At 37.1% G+C, this 23576-nt stretch overlaps 1 long non-coding RNA gene across 2 annotated transcripts in view; it reads right to left on the reverse strand.

The window, feature by feature from the left end:
• The window catches only part of LOC144052301 (uncharacterized), a 38332-nt gene that overhangs the window by 7927 nt on the left and 6829 nt on the right, over positions 1–23576 (reverse strand). The window contains exon 3 of one of the 2 annotated variants that reach the window (XR_013294188.1): positions 20233–20693. The exons of the other annotated variant lie outside the window; for it this stretch is intronic. This is a non-coding gene — a long non-coding RNA (uncharacterized LOC144052301). Of the gene's footprint in view, positions 1–20232; positions 20694–23576 lie in introns of those variants that run through there. 2 annotated transcript variants of the gene reach the window in all.

A 23576-nucleotide genomic window follows, 5' to 3' on the forward strand; every position in this document is an offset into this window, starting at 1 on the left:
GGATGTGCCCAGTCAAAATCCTGACTTAAATTATTTCAAAATACTGTGGTGGGTACCTGAAGAGGGCAGTTTATGCTAGACGCCAATCCAACCTCTCTCAATTGGCTGCATTTTGCAAGGAAGAGTGGCAAAAATACCCCAAAATTGATGTGAAAGACTGATAAGTCACTACTTTTGCACCTATGAAAGTCAACAGTGCCAGTGGCAGCAAAGAAATCATACAGTGCTACGAACCACAGTAGAATTAGGAAGGAGATTATCGCGCAGTTGTAACTACCGTGACTACTTCTGTAAATACTGTCACGAGGACCCCCCTTAGCTGTTCAACAACGTGCCTGACGTTAAACAACGCACGGAAGCACCGCTTAGTAGTCTAATAATATGCCCAATGTAAAATACACAAACTCAGCACTGAACTAAAGCTTACATTAACATAGCATTTATCATCCACTGATGCCATCACACCACAACAAAAAGGTAAGGTATTTTTTATTGTTTAAATACTGTACAGGGTTTAAATTTAAAAAACCTAAATAGAAATTAAAATGGAATTTTCTGTTTTTGGAGCTTGGGAACGGATTAATTGCATTTACATTATTTCCTATGGGAAAAAATGTTTCGGAGGTTGAAAAATTCGGACTTTGAACAATTCGCAGGAACGAATTATGTTCAAACTCCGAGGTACCACTGTGTGTGTGTATATATATATATAGTATACAGTATATATAGTTCCTGAATGTATTCTCCCCACGCTAATAGCCTTCAGATGCCATCGGCTCATCGCACTCAGCAGTGTTGCCCAACCCACTCAACCGCCCCTCAGCGCCCACCCAGCGCCCACCCAGACCCCCACCAACACACCCACACATTTACAAAGCAAATAAAGAAGTAGCATTTTACGGCCTATAGCACAATCGTTCCGAAAGTAATGCTGACTGATTTTTTTTTTAACCTTCTCAGGCTCTCAGTATTTATGTACTTTCACTATTCGTGCTTTCCTTATTGATAACCTCAAAACTGAAACTCATCAGAAGGCTTTCCAAGTGAGTTGAAAGTTAAGAGTTAAGACTAGATTTCTAGATGCTTATGCCAGACAGAAGGCCTTTTAAATCCAGCCCACCATACCATTATTATTGCCCTGTGGAATTTTGTAAATGGTAAGATTTCATGTTTAGAAATATGCTTTGCTACTTTACAGATTTCTAGGACAACAAGCTAAATTTCACACATTGCCAATACATAATACGTCTGTTTTTTATAGAACCAGTATATCTTATTGATATAGTTCATGCTAAATGCGTACATAAAAGATCCAGCTTTCAAGAACAAATGATTTGAACAATCAAAAGGTAAATACAGACTAGGATTTTTTTTCCAGTGCAAAGGGCATATTATATATATATGTATATATATATATATATATATATATATATATATATATATATATATATATACTTTATACTTGTATTTTACGACAATATACTGTATTATTCATTTATATAATAAATTAGAACTAGATTACAGTGAGTTGCTGTTTTCTTAAAAAATATATATATATATACAGTAAGTAACTGTAATTTATATACAGTAAAACTGTAAAAAAAAAAATACAGTAATGTACTGTAATAGATTTTCCCAGTAATTTAATGAGATTTTACAAGCATTTGCTGGCAACTTTTTTTTATAGTTATTTTTTGTTTATTCTACAGTCAAGTGAAGGCTAAGGAAGTAAAACATACAAAAACAAAGCCATTACAACATGTGTCTCATGAATGGCTTTACTGTATGTTGTGATGCATCTACCCTTACAAGCAGGATTATAAACAGTTTTAGTACACTTATTGCAAGTATGCGGACTGTTATATTGTAGTACCTGTATTTGATTTGTGGATGGTTGTTTATCTACTTGCTTACTTATGCGTACTGTAAACTTGTTTTACCCTTGCACACAAGAAATACTATTTATTTAAAAATAAAACTATTCAAAATTAAGCATAATAAAAATTAGGGGTGTAAGGCAATTCATTTTTTTAATCGTAATTAATTGCATGACTTCAATAAATAACCCACAATTAATTGCAAATTTTATATCTGTTCTAAATGTACAATAAAATATACAATAAATATTTTTTCCTAAGTTTTCATACTCTTGTTAACAGAAAAGTAGAAAAAATGTTAAACTAATAGAAATGTAACTGCATCTTTAAGTCATTGTTACTGTAATTTCATAATTCATAAAATTGAGTTCAAATTTAAAAAGATATACTGTACTGTAAAAAAAAGTGTGATATAGATTTGCATTGATGTCATTGTTCTGCCACTAGATGGCATAATTGCATTTGTGAGACGTTGGTGATAGCTCAGTGCATTTTTCTTTTCATATTAAGAACTATCTAATCTTAAACACGAAGTCACTTGTGAAGTTCTGCACAGTTTTAAAATGGTAAAATACAACTTGACCCCAGTCTCCACAAATGTATGCATTATTATTAAATTTATGATTGTTAAATTTTGACGTGGATGTGTCTGTTGCGTTGCTTTTGGAATTTCCCCAGTACAGGCTTTCCAAGTAAGGGGCGGTCATTAATCATGTGTTAAAAGAAATGATGGTGTTAATTTAAAGGAACTTAAAATTAAAAAACACACTCATTTAAAAACAAAACAAAAAAAAAAACGCTCTACCAACTAATTACAACTAACTGAATCTGAAAAAGTCAAAACAAAATAAAAAATGCTATAGTACAGTAGTACTATAATGACAAATCCAAAACTACAGTAACCTTGATTGCAATTGAATGAATGAATGTTTGTGGTTGTGTTTGTTCCAAAATTACCACCTGCTCGGACAGATCTTAGAAAGCACGCGCACATGGCAGAATTTCGAACGAAACATATTCATTCTTACTGTAGCAGCTTGTGATTGTGTGACGGAGACGTGTTTCATCTGCAAGCCTGCATGCCAGTCTGAATGAGGCCCTCCCGCAGACGTATAATAGGGCTTTATCGGACCCCTTGACAAATGATGAGGAAGCAGCTGCAAAACTGCAGGAGAGCCAACCTCCCTCTGGTAAAGAAAACTCGGTGAGAGGAGGGAACTGAATCAAAGAGAAGATGTGTTTGTTATGAGCAATGCATTTTCTTACAAAGCTATGATAATTATTTTCCAAGTGAATACGTTTGATGTGGAAGCTCAGGACACAATAATTGCAGTAGACTATGTCGTATGCAATCATCAATTACTTAATTTAGTCTTCCAATACATTTATTTTAGTGCAGTTCTTCATCAAACTATAATAAAAAAAAATGTAGTAACTGGCAGGTAATGGCATGTAAAAACACTGTTGTCTTTAACATTCTCAACTGTTGAATACATTTATAAATAAGTCTGTAACCTGGTTTACTTGGAGCCATGTATTCCGATTAGAATGAATCCGAACGGCCAAACGGAATGAAAATGCTCCATATAAACACCTCAATCAGAATGATGAGGCTGCGTCTGGCATGCGCATGCTCTGTCTTGACGTAAATGCGTCTTGAAGTCATCATTTCCACCCACTAAAATGGCGGTGTCTCCCCAGAGCTTCTCTGCGAGGGGAGAACTTGTTTTTAAGTACTTGAAACTTTTTTTTTCTCTTATCAAGATATTGTTTCAATTTTGCATTTAATTTGGAAATCAAGGTCTTCCTGAGTCTGGAGAAGCACAAAAGTCAAACTGCTTTAAGTCCAGTGTGAAGTTTCCATAGTCAGAGAATGGTTTGGTAGTGTGGCTCCATTGATGTTGATCAAGTCTACTTAATGTAAAAGGAGGTCCATCTTTGAGATCTTCTTTTTTTCTTTTTTTTTTTACAGAGATGGGCAAAGTCCTGACATTCTCTACGTGAGTAATAGTTACAATTACTTGTGTGAAAACAGCTTTGGTAAAAGTACTAACTCAAATAATTACTCAAGTAAAAGTAAAAAGTACAGGCTCTAAAATGTACTTTACGAGTAGAAGTAAAAAGTATTTTTATCGTATGTTTCTTCCTACATCAATTTAAAAGCCATTAGCCAAAGGAGCAAAAATGGATATGCGTGTCGTAAAGCCAATCACGAGCTGGGATGTGGGGAACCGTGTGTAACGCTTCATATGATTGGCAGAGCCAGAGGACATTGACAGCTGTTTTTTTCTTCCAGGTCAAGTATTTTAATCGTTTTCATACATTTAAATACAAAAGTAACGACCTTGTTTTGAAAATGTATCAAGTAAGAAGTACAGATACTCATGTTAAAATGTAGCGGATAAAAGTAAAAAGTAGTCTAGAAAATAAATACTCAGGAAAATACAAAGTACAGACGCTCCCCTACTTACGAACATTCGAGTTACGAACAACGGTACATACGAACATGTCTGCGCGCATGTCAAAAAATGTTCGGAAAGAGATGCTGTAAGTTAGATTTTTTATTGCGCACCTTTTTCCGAGTACTGTAGTGCTTCTTTCCGCCGCTAATACCGACGCTTGGCGCTGTGAGAGCTCACCCAGCATTGGAGGCTCAGCAACGTGTCGAGGAGGAGGAAGAAGAAGAAACGCCTGTCGCTCATAGATAAAGCCATCGCACTCTTCGAGCAGCAAGACCCAAATATTGAACGTTGCACAAAGGTTGCAAATCAATTGAATGATGCCATACAGTGCTACCGCATCATTTATGATGAAAAAAGAAGAAAACTGTGCAATCGTAGTTAGATCGCTTCTTTAGGCCAGTTTCTAGTAAATCCTCCAAGGAAGATACTCATCAACCCTCATCTTCTTCTCCGCGACCCTCAACTTCTTCCTACATTGAAGTTACGGAGGAGGAAGTAACTTTTGAAGCCCATTCCAGCGACGACGAAGAACCTCTCATGATATAAAATCCTCCTCTTCCTCCTCCTCCATCAAATCCTTAAGCATCTCGAGTACATCTTCCAAAAGTAAGTTAAACTTCATTTTATTTATCTTATTACGTACATGTACATACTGTGTGTGTCTCTCGCTCTCTCTCTCTAACATACGTAGTACAGTACTGTATGTATTCTCTTTAAACATAAATTATAATACAAAATATAGGACTGAAGCAACTTACGAACAAATTCACCTTACGAACGATCGCTCGGAACGTAACTCGCTCGTAAGTTGGGGAGCGTCTGTACTGGAAAAAACTACTCAAGTAGAGTAACAAAGTATTTGTACTTCGTTACTTTTCATTTCTGTTTGTTGGTCATGTGAAATATTCTAGTTTTGTGAAACGCTGGATTTTTATTTTTGTATTTTTTTGCCATAAATTTTCATCAAAATTGAAACAAATAAAGAATTGAAATATTTCACTTTGTGTGTGATGAACTAATATAGCATGCAAGTTTTCCTTACAAAAAATATTGGAATAAATAAACTTTTCCTCAATATTCAAATTTTCTGACCAGCACCTGTACTGCAAGCGTTGCTATTTCATCCTTAGGTACAATATTAATTACGAATATGTTAAGAATTGTTGTCAGCGCTTATCTGTGTCTCGCTCGCTTAAAACACGGAAATGCATTTTTATTGCGTGTGAAAGCTTACATTTGTGAAGTCATTCTCCATGAAATGCATCAGAACACGGCACAACTCTGGTTTTTGAAATGCTAAGAATTACTCCAAAAATAAAATGAAGACATTCATTCTGCATCTCCTCTGAGGTTTGCAGGAGAAAGGTTAACCTTTGCATAAGACACACATGTGCAGCCATTCGGCCATTTTCCCTGAGTTGAGTGGGCGTATAGCAACCATGAAGTGAGCAGGTACTTGAATAATGAGTAGCCAGTCCAGGTGACAACATTGCAAAAATCGGATCCGCTCTTTTTCAAGTCCTTTGCCTTTCATTGGCTATTGCAAACATCAACAAACAGACTCACTTTGACCGATGTACCTAAGACAGTGGAAAAAATCAAAAGTTGAGGCACATTTTTCTTCAAAAAGATTGAATTGTACTGCACATTGCACACCTTTAGAAACATTAAATTTTTTAGATTTGTTCCAGTTTAGCCATTCTGAGGGGAGTTTATATGTTCTCATTTATTGAAAAGAAACAATTACAACATCAATATTGAGTTTCAGGTTCCTCTCCAAAGTAGCTGTTACTTTTAGCAATAGCTTAGCAAAACAGATGTTGAGGCCACGACCCCCCACAGACCACAAAGTCATGATCAGCGTGGCGGGTTAAAGCTAGCATAGGGGTTGAGTCGGGATGGGGGACGGGACTTGTGAACAGACCTGTGTCGGGACCCCCTACTTGGTGCGGTGAATAGAGTCGCATACCTTGCTCACTGTTGTTGAGGCATATATAGCCTGCAAAAAAAAAAAAGGAGAGGGATCGAAAGCCAAAATGTGAATTTTTTTCTCTCTCGTAGTTGGCAGATAGCATTTGACATTTCCCGCCACAATTTAACCACTAGTTCGCTTTTGGCTGACTTTGCCGCTTATCTAGCTGTTTGAAACTTCTACGTGAAAGAGAAGCAGAGCAACAACAACAAAACTACATTTAGCCTTAATCCCTTCACATTCACTCATGTTGTTTTTAAATGCCAACATGGCCAAGCATTCTCATTGAAAGACAAAGTTTTGTAAGGTTTTGAGTGAGTGCTATAATGACCCGACGACTTTGAAAATCATACAGAGTTGAATGTGCTGTTGTTTGAAAGCCAGAGAGTGCGAAGAGAAGAAGCGACTTTCACAATAATCTGGAGTGAAAAAAAACTGTCAGTTTGTGTTGCAGAGGGTTAGATCGCTATTTATATCGCTATAACTTCTCACCACTAGATAATTTTTGATAGCCATCAGACAACCACCTACTAATTCCATCTGACTTAGGGTGAGAGGTGGGTTATACATGGACTGATCGCCAATATTTTCTTTACAATAATATGTTCTATGCTCCCCCACTAGTCTAAACACGGTACTCTGATCAATACTGCATTTGAGGAAAATGAAAATCCACCAGTTTTATCCATCTCAGGGGGCGGCCATTTTGCCACTTGCTGTCGGCTGAAGATGACATCATATTTGCGCAGGGCTCATGTAACGACCAATCGTGGCTCACCTGCTTCAGTGTGGCCATGTGACATTCACAATCTGAGCCGGGATTGGTCATTTCCTGAGCTCTGATCAACTATGATGTCTTCAGTCGACAGCACGTGGCAAAATGGCCACCCCCTGAGATAAATGGGTGGATTTTTCTGCTTCATTTCAGCAACATTATCAGAATACTGTGTTTAGAACAGTGGGGCTACATAGAACATATCATTGTAGAGAAAATATTTGGGTTTACTTTCCCTTTGAAGTGCTTGAGGCAAAATCCTTATCACTACCTGACTGTTTAACTCTTTGACTGCCCAAAACGTTAAATAACGTTTAGTAAAATCCTACGGAGGAGCGCCAAAGACGTTAAAAGACGTTCACCAAGTTTTTTTGTTTTTTTGGGGGAAACGGGCGGAGGAAAGCCTTTGGCCAGCTGTGCTGAAAGTATCAAGCAGATCTAGTTAGTATAATGCCTATTTTTGGTCCTTAGATGGCAGCGATGACTCTCTTTGGACAAGATTGGGTAGGCGTCAGTAGAAGACGTGAGGCAGAGCTAGAGTGTTGAGGGGACAATGGCTGAGGAAGCCATAATGGCGACCGGTTGCAAGCAGCTCACGCTTGAGCATTTGTTTCAAAGACGAAAAGCATCGACCAATGCTAAAGAGCACATTGATGACGACGATGATGATGATGGTGACTCCGAGGTTGACGCCGAAGTTGGAAGCGTTGACGCGGCAGCTATGATCACGTCATAAAGCCTCACCGGTTAGCGATGCTAACGCCAGAAAATGCGGAGCACAACCGAGCACTTCTGCTCAGGCGGACGTTCAATCGGACGACGAAGAGTGCCCCGAGTCCAATGCATATTCATCGGAGGACTGGGTACAGTCTGATCACGGAGAAGACACTGGTTATGGACTACGATGCCACCATGAATGGAGCGGATAAGATGGATCAGCCACCCGGTATAGGAACTGAAGGACATGAGGAAGCCAGACGTAACACCACCGTAACGTCACCGTATCATGATCCTGAGAGTAGACTTGATGACAACATGGCCAAACACACACTGCAGTATATACTTGCTATTCCCCGGAAAAAAAAGCCAGCAAGAAAGTGTAGCGTCTGCACGCTAAGGGGCCATCGCAGTAAAACTAATCTGTTGTGCAAATCCTGCTGCGTCCACTTGCACGCAGGGGAGTGTTACAAAAAGAAAAACTGTATTTGAACCACCCACACAATTGTAAATAGTACCACAGTTGCACACATTTGTAAATAGTTTGCCAAATTGTTTTGTCAAATTGTTACACTGTTGAATGTAAATAAACGTATTTTGCTATCAAAAAACACTTTTTCATTGTCGGTGGTAGTGTTTTACAGAAGTAAAGCACTGTTTAGGTGTTTGTGGCATCATTCATGGGAAAAAAGAAGTGTACAATTCACTAGAGTGCATGAAATAATATCGTTTCACAAAAACCTTGATTTCTCCGTTTTTTGTTTCAAAACAGAGCATTTGGGTGAAACTAACCATTTTCTATTGTTGATTACTGAAAAACGGAATAAGGTAGAAACAAACTTTTTTTTTCTGATGAGAGTTCAATCTTTCATTTGGTAGTATGTGTGTTTCCATAGTCCAAACACAAAATTTTCTGTAGACCTTGAAAGATCAGTCAAAATGCTTAAATCGGCTGGCACTGACGGCATCCCTTTTCTAAAAACGTCTGGCAGTCAAAGAGTTAATACAAGATTATGTTGAACTGTGATTACTCAATGTATTTTGTGTCTCAGTGTTATCTGTGTGCCAGGAATTAGGGTAATGAGAAAAGTTCTTTGTCACCTAGAGTGAAGAAATAGAAAAGTAAGACTTTTTAGCCACATTTCCCCCCAACCAGAGGATTCAAAGCCAGGTTCAGAAAGTAAAAACCTACCACAGTTTGGCTTTAGCCCCAGGTGCTAGCTAGCTTGTTCCCTAGCAGGTAAACAAGCACCCAATGAGCTAGCTAGCTAGCTAGCACCAGGGGCTAAAGCCAAAATGTGGCAGGGATTTTACTTTCTGGACATGGATTTGCCACCGCGGCCCCAACAACACTGTAGAACAACTAAAGTACAAGATCCGAGGTTACCTTAACCCTCTTAGTCACAGAGACACGCTGAAATGAGTCCAAAACAAATATTAATTGATGCTTTAGGAGATTGTTAATATTATTAGTTAGCCTACAACAATATAGCCATTTATGTGACATAAAATGAAACAAATCTCTGAGATTGAAAGCGATTCTTTTTACTGTGCAATGTGGATTTTGGTTCATCTGGCGGACTTTGGTCCTGTTGAAGCCATAATGGTTGTACCCCACTGAGGACTATAGGGTGCCTGTGCCTCCCGCACTCATAAGCAGCTCCTCTAAAGTCTGTGTAGTTTCAGGTTGAGCAAATCCTCCCCTCAAACAATGCTGCTTCGCTTGGCTAACGTATTGTTCAGCCTGTGGGAACCAACTTCCTATATTAAGAAACTGGGGAGAGGGAGTGAGCAAATGTCTGCTCGTTCTGCCACTTTCCTCAGACATAATAGGCTTCTTAGAGTGATGAAAGACAGTGGGAGAAAGATGCACAGTCTTCACACTTCACTGCTTCCCTCTCTTGAGTCCCTCCGTCTTCCTCTATAACGTTTTCCTTCCCCTCCAGCACACACACTTTTCTTCCAAAAGGGACTCTTTTGAAACGGGCTATGAAGGGGGCGATCAAAGGTGGCCAGATGCCACACACAGTATTACCAATACAGCCACTGTACATGGACACCCACACACACCTTTCACACACTTCCAACGGCCAAAGACGTTTTCAAACGATTAAATCTTTATGTTGGTACACATACACACATAAAAAAGATCGGGCTGTTTTTGCCCAAGTATCTTATTATGTCCTATAACATTATTCTTTGGTCTTAAGTGTGTTAAAAGTGGGTTTGTCCTAATTAATGTCAGAAACATTTTATGGTAATTTTCTGGATTTGAACATTTTATAGTTACATTTTAAACATTTTCATTTCTGCTTTTTTGTTTGTTTGTTTTATTGTTTGGGGGGAGGGGCAAATAGATTTTATGGTAATTTTCGTGATTTCTTGGGCATTTTATAGTTACTTTTTGATAATTTTATTTTTGGCTTTTTTATACATTTTTTTTTAAAATTATTATTTTCAATTAAACTGACATTTTTAGCAATTTCATGGAATTTTATGGTGAATTTCTGCTTTTCCTTCTCTTTTTCGAACATTTTATGGTCACTTTTTGAACATTTTTAGGTAATTTTTAAAAACGTTTTGATCTACCTTGTCTCTTTTTCTGAAAAATTTAACATTTTGACTCTGACGTTTGTTGAATATTTAATTATTCTTTTTTAAACTAAATCATTAATTCATTTAAATAATATTTTATCTGAAAAATTACAATAAATATGTAAAAAAGCCGCAGAACCGCAGGTTGCAGACCCCTGAGCTATGGCAATGCTCAGTTCTATATGACAGAATAAGGCCTACAAAACAAAATACAGTGGTACCTTGGAGTTTGAACATAATTCGTTTCTGTGAAGTGTTCAAAGTCCGATTTGTTCAGTTGTTTTTTTCCCCCATAGGAAATAATGTAAATGCAATTAATCTTTTCCAAAGGTAAAAAAATAAATAAAAATCTATTCATTTATTTCTAATTTAATTTAATTTCTATTTATTTAAAAACATGTACACCTTATACAGTATTTAAACAACAACAAAGACCTTACCTTTTTTTATTGTGGTGTGATGGCATCAGTGGATAAAAAATGCACTCGCAAATGTATGGGGCACGTTGGAGCACCTGCGGGAGTGTTCAGAATGAGGTCAAACACAGAGGCGTTTTTTTTCTCTCAGATTTTTTGGTCGAAGTCCGATTTGTATAAGTTCTGAGACGCTCGAACTCTGAGGTTCCACTGTAAGAGTGACAAATACAGAACCATAGCAACTGACAGCATCATCATCTCAAGGGCCAAATAAAAACAAATACAGGAGCAGCATAGCAAGTGCATAGCAACCGACACCATCAACAGGACCCAACCCAAAACAAAGTCACAACAATCAACATCTTACAACACTAGCGCTTTCAGTCCTCCGGAAACATCAATACATAATTGCAAGTGTCTGTTATACGTTTTTGTGACCTCTAATGCAGTGGTAGGGAACCCCCGGTCCTCGAGAGCCGCTGTCTTGCCTTTTTTCCATGTCGCTCTCCACCAACACACCTGATTCATGAACAAGATCGTTATCAGGCTTCTACAGAACTTGCTGATTCGCTGATCATTTGAGTCAGCTGTGTTGGAGGAGAGAGACATAGAAAACAGACAGGACTCTCGATGTCCAGGGTTCCCTTTTCCTGCTGTAGTGTGATCACTAGGGATGTAATGATATTCAAACATCACGATACGATAATTATCACAATATTGTAGAGAGGTTGGCGAATAAAGGTCACAATATTGCAAAAAATAAATAAATTAGGCCATACTAAAAAAACACACACACACACACAATATTGTGCTTTTGTACATTATAGGAATACAAATATTATAAAAAATATTATATATAAAAATATGTAAATATAATATATATATTGAGGCACATACTTGCTAATGCAAGGACACATTGAGTTCCTACATATATTGACTCTGTTCACAAGCATATGGGGTAGATGCCACGGACTTCCGACTTCCGGGTTCCATACATCAGCGTTGTTTCCGGCCACTGATGGCCGTGTTCCAACACTCGCACCGCCGGCAGACACATAATCATCATGATGTATGTTGTAATGTACATGATGACTGCTCATCAAACATTTTAGAACAGCTTTTGTCAGGTTGACATCTGGAAACACAATGAAGCCGACATAAATTACACTCATTCTTCATGTGTTTAGGAATTATTTAGTAAAACCATGTAAGCTGCTCTGAAAAAAAATCTTGAATATTTATAATATTGCCTTTCAAGATACCTGCATGGTCTGTGTACCACGATGTGACAACCAACTTTTGTAGCGCAAGCCCACATGCGGGGCCGGACATGAACAAATATTCTGAAAAGAAATTAGTCATACCACTAGAACACCTTTTTTTTTTACAACATACAAAAATGATGCATTCATATTTGCTTGGTTGGTTAGAATAAAGTGCCTTTTAAATCAAATATAACATTTAGTTGATCCTTTTGTGAATTTATACTTAGATAAAAGAGTTAACCTTCGAAGGAGTTAGCCATGTGGCAATACAAGTCTATTACCTAACAAAGCCATCTTGGTAAACTTCTGACTTTCATGTGACTAGCCAGTCTTGTCTTTAAAGAAGACAGAGGCAGTATACAAATTGTAGGCAAAAGCCTACTAGAAAACCATATGCAGTATAGCACATGGTATTACAAAATGTTTAAAATTATGTTACAACATTCAATACATAAAAAAAGCTCTAAAATTTAGAAGGTGCCTTTTTTTCACCACGTACTAGTTCATACAAGTCCACCACTTTCGCAGACCGGCAACCCAGTGGGTTGGGGGGAAGGGGGGATGCTTGGCTGTTCGTCGGCTGATTAATAAAAGATGTCAACAACAAACGCAAATCCACCACCTGTACTAGCAGCACACACACCATAACAAGGGTAACAACAACGCTTTATTATGGTGAAGTCACTGTGGTAATGCTTATGAATGATACGAGCAACACAAAAACTGCAGTATTTTGTAGATATAACACTAAATGTGAAGCCACATTTTTATGTAAATATATTAGCAGTGCCCTGCTTAAATGCGCCAACATAACAAGGCATCACAGATAAAATCCAAAGTCCATGAGTAGCTCACTCACCATAATGCTAAATTAAGAGCCGCTCGCCGCAGAGCGGGTCATCGTCATGCGTGGGAATCTCCTGTAGTCCATGTACCTTTCTTTTTCTTCTTGGTCATAGGCTCCTGTTTTGTCCCATTACTGGGTCTTTTTTCCGTTCCAAAGAAACTTTCAAATATGTCTGTTTTTTACTCATTTTGCTAACTTGTCGATTAGCATCAGCGCTACGCGACTGAGATAATTAGCATCTTGACATGCGTCAAGAGTCCGTCGTAAACAGAGAGAATCCAGTCACTTTTCAAAATAAAATATTTTTTAAACCTCAGCTAATCAATTAACCGTAAGTACAGTATTTTTTTCTTTATTTTTTTCTTTCAACTGTGTGGCCCGCAGTGGCCCTGTCCAAAGTGGCCCATGGCCCGGGACCGGTCGGCGGCCCGGTGGTTGGGGACCACTGTTTTATGTAACACTTCTTTGCAGACCATATGATTCCAAAATCAACATTCATTCTCAAGTTAATACTTCCACAGTAGAGATTATAGAGTCTCTATAATGTCAAGTGACCCGCACGGGTCTTACGCTCAATAAAGATGAGTCACTGCTGTATCTTGTCATAAATTATTCCATTTTTAATCTACAATGAAAGTGCATGTATCAGTATTATTTGTCTCATTGAGTGATTAAAAGTAAAGTAAAATTCATATCAGATAGATACCAGGTAAATAGATAGATTATTATTATTATTATTATTATTATTATTATTATTATTATTATTATTATTATTATTATTATTATTTATAATATTAATATACGATTTGTTATTATTATATTATATTATTATAGATGGATCTTCTCAAAGCTTTTGCCACCATTGTGACCGACAATCAGTAACTGAGTTAATGTGGTTGCATAAGTGTGGACATCCTCCTATAATTGGGCCTGTAGCATTAGTAATAGTAGTTGAAGAAAAAGGTTTGAAATTCGTCAATATTGTTATGACTATCACAAACCCTGGCAATTGAACAGGTTAACAGGGGTGTGTAGACTTTTTTTTTTATCCACTGTATGAGCTTTCATGACTTCAAGTAGAAAGGGGGCAAGCGGGGAGGTCTCGTCTGTCTAGACATACGAGCAAGAATAAAACCGAGAGCTGTTCTAGGGTACTAAGAGGAAGTCTTTTGGAAGAAACATAGCTTCTCAGTATAAATAGCCTGTATAGGGCATGTGTATTGAGAGATTAAGCCATCTTTGAAGTCTGCCATACATCAGTTCAAAACTCCCTTCCCCTGTTCTTTAAGCTAATAAGCTTAAATCTTCCAGCTCAACTCTTCCAACAGCCAAGACCATGAAAAGACAGAAGAGGAGAAAAAAAACTTTTAATCCCAGCTTTGATGATACATTATGTGCCGCTGAACAGAATGCTCAAAGTTGCCCCTAAAACTTTAGCGACAAGGAGGCTATCAGGCTGTTGTGGATGGAGGACTTGTCCACATATAACAAAAGTTTGGCCACGTGTAAGGAGGCAATTCTGACGGGACGTAAGCAGGGTATGAAGGAAATGTGCCCTGGCTACCATATGATAATTGTATTTCAGCCAAACCACATTCCTCAGATGTGACAGCAGCAAGCAATGTAAATATAAGCATAAACTCATAGTGACCCCGTGTTGTGCATATGCAGCAATCAGCAGCTAAGCAAGCGCGGATTAAGCTCGCAGAAGCAAGGCGGCCGAGGGTGCAAGAAAATGAAAAATGAAAAGAGTGTGTCAGAGGAAGAGGAAAAGAGGATCATAGATGGAGGTGACAAGAGCTGTGAGGAGAGATGAAATGAAGAGAGTGTGCAGCGTTCACATTTAGCTGTCATTTTTCTGCACACAGCGAGAAAGACAGGGAAAAAAAGCAGTAGGCTACTAAGATCTGGTTTCTATGGCAACTAGAGGCCGTTATATGCAAACCACTGTGCAAACTTAAGGAAGGAAGGAGAGCGCGGCCAGTGAGGTCAAAACTCTGAGAAGATCAATGACACGAAGGATACACAGCAAAAAGCTATTTTTCGTTCATAACAACCATAAGACATAATTGATATCAGATCAAATTTGCGATCTTAGGTTGGATTTACACCTCATGGTTCAAGTGACACGATTGACATTTTTGCTCATAAGTGGCACAACTTGGATTTGTTATGGCGGTGAAAACAAAAACATCAACAATGGAATTAGACAACTCCTATATATTGATGAAAACAGATGAGAATCTGATTTTTTAATTAAAAACCTATATAACGTAATATAGTGTTTTCCCTTAAAATTGCCGAAATGAATGCCAATGTTTTATTCTAGTAAATAGAAACACAGTATTGTAAAGTGAAAAGTGGTCAATTGAAAATACTTTTATTTAATTTTTTTCTTACATTATTTAACCATGTGTTGAGTCCTGGAACACAGGAAGAAACCTAGACAACAATGAAAATATAGCATTGTTTCATGTAAGCAAAGCAAGCAAAAGTTAAAATGTAGCAATGTGCTGCCAGGACAGCAAAGGGGTGGGGGTGGGGTCAGGGTTTGCACGGGCTTTTATCTGTTTGGAATGGTCACACCATATACTTTGCAGGTCACCTAAGACGCTTGACAAAAGGAAAAGGTTACACATAACACCAAATCTCTTTTGCAAGAAAGCAGCAGAGATGTTACATAAGAAGTCATATGTGACTAACATTTCGCTTACTTCTTATTTATTATACGTTGAATATTATTATGTTGTGCAAGTCTAAATAAGTCTTGGCTTTTGTTATTATAAATCTCCGTTCTTGGATTGGATGTCATTCATTCAATCAATAGACTGTCAATGAAGCATAGTATTAAATAAAACGTAATCATTCATTATTGATGTGAGTGCTGTTGAGTGTTCTTCAGAGAATTTGTTCATAGCTAAGAACATCATCGTCAAATTTTTGCCTTCGACGATGAAGTGATTTGTGATTTTATATATTAGGGCTGTCAAAACTAAATCGTTAACTCTGGAGATGAATTTAAATTCATTCAAGCGTTAACTCTTTTAACTCCGTTAACTCAGCTAAACTTGGAGCAGTCACTGGCAGAAAGATGAAGAAACATGGACTATAGGTAGTTTTACTTTCTGATTTACTTGAGGCAAGAGCAAGAACTCCTTCACCTGCAGTGAGGGAGCTTGCACCTCTCATTCCTAAAAAAAAAAAAAGCAGCAGCAGACATGTCCAAGGGGTTCACCTGCAGTTGGAATAGATTAGAAAGAAAGGTTTTTTTTTTTTTCACAATTTAAGGAGAAGCAGACTGGGCTACCAGCGGAAAAGTTCAATCTCCTCGTTCTTGGCTAGAAAAAACTATTAACTACAGCCAACACATCAACATCCTGGAAAGAACCTCAATGTTATGTGGACAAAGATTGAGCAAAGGAAGATGCAAGAAGAATGTGATGATTGGGCTACTTTGCGAAAAGACAGAAGACCCACTAACTTATTTGTCCACAATAACAACAAATTGCTAAAGGAGCTAAACTCTATTTTACTCCATATTGTTGTTGTTGTTGCAACAATACTTTGTTGAAGCTTCTCCAACATTTGTAATTGTTTAGTGGTGGTTCCATTCCCAAAGTGAGAAATTTCAATAACAGCTCTCTGTTTCTAACAGGCAGCCAACAATGATGTAATTTCCAAAACAGCTAACAGGAAGTTTTATCTTTTCTTTTTAATAAACTTGTACTAATAACTGAAGTTAAATTAAATTGGGCTAACTACATTGGCTTTTGACTGCCCCCCACATAACATAAAGTTTTTTTTTCTCCATTTTGGGTTTAGTTGACCTTTAATTGCTACCAGAACAAGTGATTTTTGACACATGACCCAGTGTGAAAGCGGTTCAAGGGCTACAATGGATTAATTGTAGATTAGGACAAAAATAGCTTGAAATGTTTATATGAAATAGATTAAATTTATTCTGTTATATCCATTTTTCAAAAATACAATATTTTTTAAAGTGTCAAATGTATTGGACTATCAAGTTTTACTGTATTATTAACAATGAATAAATTGATCAGTTGCTTCATCATATAAAATGAATAGAAAAAATAGGAATAAATAAGTTTTCACTAACACAATTTTAGGCAGAAAAATATCTAAATTGCAACAAATAATACAGCACTTTTGATCATGTAAATGCTCAGTGAACCAGATTAAAGAACAGAGCAGGCCATATGTGGCCCACGGGCCATATGTTGCCTACACCTGGTCTAAAGACTCCTTCAAGCCTTTTTCTCCATTTGTCCAGGGGCGGTCTGAGGGTTAGCAATGAGTGGTTTCCCACGTTGTAATGACATTCAGGCTCAAATGCTTGATCAGCTGCTGACTCAATCAAAAGTCCGTATATAAAAGTTAGAAAGTCTTTATGAGAACTTAATTTGAGATCTTCCAGAGACTCCAGTGACCTTGAAGGGATTTGTGTGGATACACCCACAGACACAATGAAACCCACCTGAAGATTCAACTCACATTCAGATTCTTTGAGAACCTTTGAAAGAGGTGACAGAACAGTTCTATAAAAACATACACACACAAAAAGATTCAATTATGTTTGGCGTGTCCGTATTTTCAAAATAAGACACGAATTTTGATGGAAACATTTTCTTGATTTACATAGAAAAATGCACATGCACAAAGTAATAATGTTAATGTACTTGGATTTTTGGCATGAATTTATACTTTTGTTCTTGAGGAATGAAAGGGCAGAATATTTTTATTTCAAAAAAACTGACAGTGTTTTTCCACCAAGCTATCCCTTCCCATTAGTTGTTAATTGTTAACTTATTTTTTGATATGTTCCATAGGAAATAGGACTTTATGCTAATTAGCACAAGCTACAAAGCTGTTATGTTCTCTATATGAAATTCCTTTGCCAAAATAAGATAAATAAGAATGTATCTTTTTTTAAATCACTTTGGACGAAAGCCTACTTCTTCTTTTGCGTGTGATTTTTTTTCACAACTTCAATTTTACACTGTAAACCACTACATAGAGATACGTTTATCACAGGGAGAGCTCCTATCCAGCCTGTTTTCCATGTTTCTCTCACTAACACTAACACACCTGATTCATGATCGGAATCGTTATCAGGCTTCTGCAAAGCTTGCTGATGAGCTGATCATTAGATTCAGCTGTGCTGCAGGAGGGAAACATGGAAAATATGGACTTGGGCACCACTGGTTTCAACAGCACCACTCGTTTCAACAGCCGCACAACCAATTGTAAAATGTAGATGGCTGGCCAATGCAGTTAAGCATGTGCGGCGAGGGCAAATAGGGGAGGCAGAGTTTCCCTGTAACCTCCCCTGCATCTGAAGAGTAAATAAATAAACAAATAAGTAAATAATGATTACATTAAACTATTTTCCATTTTATTTCTCTGTCTGTGCTTTACATTGTTTTTATTTTTCAACCCATCAATCAATGATTTAATCATTAAAATGGCACAAGTTGGCCTATGAGATGAGGAAGAAAAATGTGAGATAATTTGGACAAAAGACAGGAAGATCATTTTTGTATCCTTTTGTACCCCACTGTGAGGTAAATGGAACATCAAGTAGCATGCTAATTAACAAATCAATGGACAAAGTAACCCAAATACAGAATACTATTATTTTTTAACAGTTCAGCCTCTCTGTAGTTTGGTGCTCTACCAAACGACATTTGAATTAGTACCATATTGTATAATGTTAGAGGTTTAAAACTCATAGAGTAACTGCCTTCTATTCGGGATGAATGTCTTTCCTTGTCGCATGTCTTGCTACCTCTTTTGTTGAGCCCCATCCTCAGATGGCTTCTGGCCTACATTTGCCTGCCGAGCTCTTGAGTGTTTGTGTGTGCGTGCGTGTGTGTGCCAAATCTCGACATGGTTTTACTGGCAGAGCATGCAGGCGATGGATGGATTGGATAGAGACAGCACATGAACATGAGCAACAACAGCATATATTTTGTGTCCATTTTAGTCATAAACAAGGGGAAATAATGTAAATTTCAATAAAACACATTTTACATGATGGCTATCACATATCAAATTTCTTTCACAGAATATAAATTTTATAATTCCTTTTTGAGGTACTCTTTGACTGTGTTGCAAATATACAGTATATAACATTCATTCAGCTATTTCATTTTGCTCTTAAGAGGCGCAGGCAAGCCTTTTAGTTTCATAGAATTTGTTGAATCTTGCACATGCAGTGTCTTCAATGTGAGCCCTGCCCAAATAAAAGAACTCAATCAAGTCATTGTGTGCACTATTGTCCCAGTGTTGACAATTTTGCGATTTTGTTGCTATATTTAGCGGCATTGATGACTCTTCTATTTTCAAAAAAGTCACTCACGACAAATCTGGAATGACGACCCTCCCCAGCTACTGGTATGCTTTAATAAAGCGTTGACATGAAATTTAAAAAGGAATCTTGTCAAAGCTCCCAGACACTCAAAGGGTATATAAATAGAGACAAAGAATACATAAATAACTCAAATCACACAGTGTGAGAAAAAAAATACCTGACTTACCATGACCATGTTTCTGCGATAAAAAAGACAAATAAACAGATGATTTTGATTTGAGCATCAGCAGGAAAAATCTGTGACAAATTAATTGGCATACATTGTTACTTTTGTATCATTATTTAGCTTCAATAACATTCAGAATTGTATTGAACAAACACCACCATAAAAACAATGTTTTGTTTTGAATTATTCAAAATAAAGTGCTCCAAATTATCATGCACAACTGGCTCCTCCCACTTTATGCATAACAGCCACAACTTCAATTGTATCTTTGTCAGGAAGATGCATTGTCTTGCATGAGAAATGTTTTTAGGAGTTTTCGTTTGAAAAAACCTCTTTGTATTTGGACTTATTCAAGCTCCAAAAATGGGCCTTTGGATAATATGTTATGAAGCTATGAAAATAAACTTTTTGGCTACATTATTAAAAGAGGATGTGACCCCCCTTTCCCCCCAATTGAGTTGTACATGTTATAGGTTACATCAATAGTGGAAAAAGTTCAGCCATTTTATTCTCTAAGGCAGAGGTCCCCAACCCTGGTCCTCAGGGACCGGTATCCAGCCTGTTTTCCATGCCTCCCACAGCCAACACAGGTGGAGATCGTTATCAGCCTTCTCCAGAGATTGCTGATTAGCTGATGATATGAATCACCTGTGTTGGCTGTGGGAGGCATGGAAAACAGGCTGGACCAGGGTTGGGGACCTCTGCTCTAAGGCATTTAAACAGGGGTGTGTAAAGTTTTTATAGTCAATGTAAATATTCATCACTGCCCAACAAAAAGCCTCTATCTGCACTAGGTCCCTCCATTTTTCATAATTATGCTCTCTGTATTCTCCCGTGTGTACGGTTGCCAAACAACAATCTGGAACTTTACCAACACATAACTATCAGATTGTCAAGAAGAACGTTAATATGCAGACATGGAAGTTATGATTGGCTTACTTCAAAATAGACTGCATTAAAATCGACATCCACAGCACACAACATCCAATTATAGACCCATCAGTATTTTGCTTACAGTGTCTAAGATTGCAGAAAAACTGGTGGCAAAACAAATAATCAACCATTTAAACACCATGAGCTTTAACTAGCTTTAGAGCTAGTTATTCTACAGAGACTGCCACCTGTTTCCTCACTGACAGCATCGGAGCTCTGCTTGATCGAGGTGGGGTTGTTGGTGCTGTGTTCCTCCATCTCAAAAAAGCCTCCCACACTGTCAATCACAAAATGTTGTTGTCAAAATTATGCCGTTTTAATTTCTCCCGAAATGCAATCAAGTGCATTGAGTCTTATCTCTCTGGCCGTTCCCAACATGTCCAGTCACCAACGGTCTTCCCCAAGGCTCAATTTTAGGGCCCTGGCTGTTCTCACTTTATATAAATGACCTTCCATCTGTCTGTGCTGATGTAGCCGTTCAAATGTGTGCTGATTACACTGTTTTTTACGTTCAGGGCAATAATGTTGCTCAGGTGGCTCAGAAGCTCTCCGATTCCATGGTTCATATCACCGCTTGGTTGAAACACTCCTGTTTGCAGTTAAATACATCTAAAACTGTGGCAATGTTTTTCACTAAGTCCAGCAACAATGCTAATGACGAGCCTGATGTTTTTGTTTTAGGGGAAAGGCTCCAAATCGTTCCCAATTACATTTATCTGGGGGTCATAATTGATTCACAGTTAACATTTAAAGCACACGTAAAAAGGGTCTGTAATCGTGTCCATTTTAACCTCAATCATTTTAGACATCAGATGTCAACACAGGAAGCAAAAATGTATATGCATGCTATGGTCCTTTCACATATCACCTACTGCTAAGCTAATGTTACATCCTTGAAACCTTTACAATGACTTTACAAGCCAACTGTAAAAAAAAATCTTGATAAGAAACCTAATAGTTCATATCATTGTCCAATATTACAAAAATATAAGTTACTCACCTGGGAAATTATGGTCAAATATTCATATCTATGTCTTATCTATAAAATCATTCATGGTCTATCATCCCCTCCTCTGCGCCATTTTATTAACATCCAAACAACTGACCAGAGGAGAACCAGAGGTGCAGCAAGGGGAGACTGTATTGTTCCCGTTAAGAAAAGTGCTTTTAGTCAAACTGCTTTCTCTGTCCGAGCTGCTACTGAGTGAAATCTCGCTCCTGTTCACATTAGAAATCTAGACACATACATTACATTTAAGCTCAAACTTAAAAAATGCTTAACTGATAATCAGAAATGTCAACACTAATGCTTCCTGTATTTGTTGATCCCTGGTTTGTTTTAATGTACATTTTAGTAAATGTATTGCTTTTGTTATGAAAATGTAATTTTAACATTTTAATAGTATTTTTGTGAATGTAATGTTATTGTTGTATATTTTATTTTAATAGGGTGAAATTTACGATCTGTCTTGCGACTGCAGATGAAAAATAGCCTTTTGGCTAATTCTGGCATATTTACTGAAATGTTTATTAATATGTACAGTCCCTGATACAAATAAATCAAATCAATCAATCAATATATCAATGTCTCTATTAGTAAGTATGTCTATAGTAGTTTGTGGTGTTTTTCTTCTATTACTTATGTTGCACCTGTGAAAAAACAGAAATGAAACATATGATATCCCGGCATAATTCCCAAACACTTTAAACATTTGACTTGAAAAACTTGACTCTCGCTTGAACGTGCCGTAGTGTTGTCACGATACCAACAGTTTGACTTTGATACTATAAATGCAACAAAATAAAAAAAATAAAAATGATTATGTTAAAAAAGGAAGAAAGTACAACTTAAAAAATAAAGGGGGGAGGGGGTGCTAAGTGATTTAACCCCCATCATTTTTCTTGCCTGTCAGCTTAGATTGTTACTGTCCACATTGTTTAGATATGTGTAGTTACTGTATTAACGTTTCATGCATTGATGGAGTTTTTTTTTGCCTGAATTTGAAATGTCCTACTATGTAAGTGGTCTTTGAACCAACCTTGCTACTCCTGTTATGATCCGCTTGTTGAGTGTATTACAAACAATAAGACAGAAATTCAAGTACAATCATCTGTCTGTTACAAGGTACGAGTGATCCACTCACTTTTACACGTACAATAAATATGTTTCTGTGTTTTAAGCTAGCAAAGGCCTAATAATGAGGTACCAACTGGCTGTCTACATATTGTATTTTACAACAGTACTAAACAGTAATATTTATAATCCCGCATGTACTTGTGGATGAAATGTTTAAGTGCCCACTCCATCGTCAAAATGGTATTTTACAATTACAGTATTGTGCCATTTTTACCAGCTAAAACTCATGGTACAGTACTGACAGCGCTACTTGCTGCAACATAGGTCACACCATTCTTTTTGTTGTAACCCACCAAGGTTACTTTCCCCCCACGGTTATTGTAGTTTTGGAATTTTTATTTTAGCTAGTATTGATTTTGTTTTGTTTTTTAAATTGAGTTCATTTTAATTAATTTTGGGTGGTTCTGTTAATTTTTATTAGTTTTATTTATTTAAAAAAATGCTTAGTTATTAGTTTAGTTTTAATTTGTTTCAGTTTTAGTTTTGTTTTTTGCTTTTAAAAAGGTGTATTACTTGTGCGCAATATTAAAAAAAAAAAACATGGTAAGATTAGAAAAGTAATGCATTTCTTACCTAATGTTGCATTTCGGCTGAGTTAAATGGAAAAAGCAGGCAAGCTGCGCCACTGGAGCCAAAAATCAACCAAGGAAAATTGTCGCAGAGGAACGAAGTCATCTGAAGGTGCTTTTCTATTGGCTGCTGGTAGATGACGTCACTTTTGTGTGACACACTTTCAATTGTCCTTATACTGGTTAGTATCAAAATAAATCTACTTAAAATCACATTTAAAATCATCCCCAAAGGCTCATGCGTTAAATTAATTACCAAAGACAAAAACACAGGACATTATTGCTATAATTCTAGTTAGTTTTAGTAAACATAAAATGTAGTTTCAGTTAGTTTTTGGTTTTAAAAATAAACATTTTTGTTTTTATTTTATTTTGTTAAGAAAATTGTTTTTGAATTTCAGTTTTTGTTTTTGTTACCTAAAATAACATTGTTTCCCTCTTTTTAAAGAATTTC

This window comes from Vanacampus margaritifer, chromosome 5, assembly GCF_051991255.1.
Source record: "Vanacampus margaritifer isolate UIUO_Vmar chromosome 5, RoL_Vmar_1.0, whole genome shotgun sequence".
NCBI lineage: Eukaryota > Metazoa > Chordata > Actinopteri > Syngnathiformes > Syngnathidae > Vanacampus > Vanacampus margaritifer.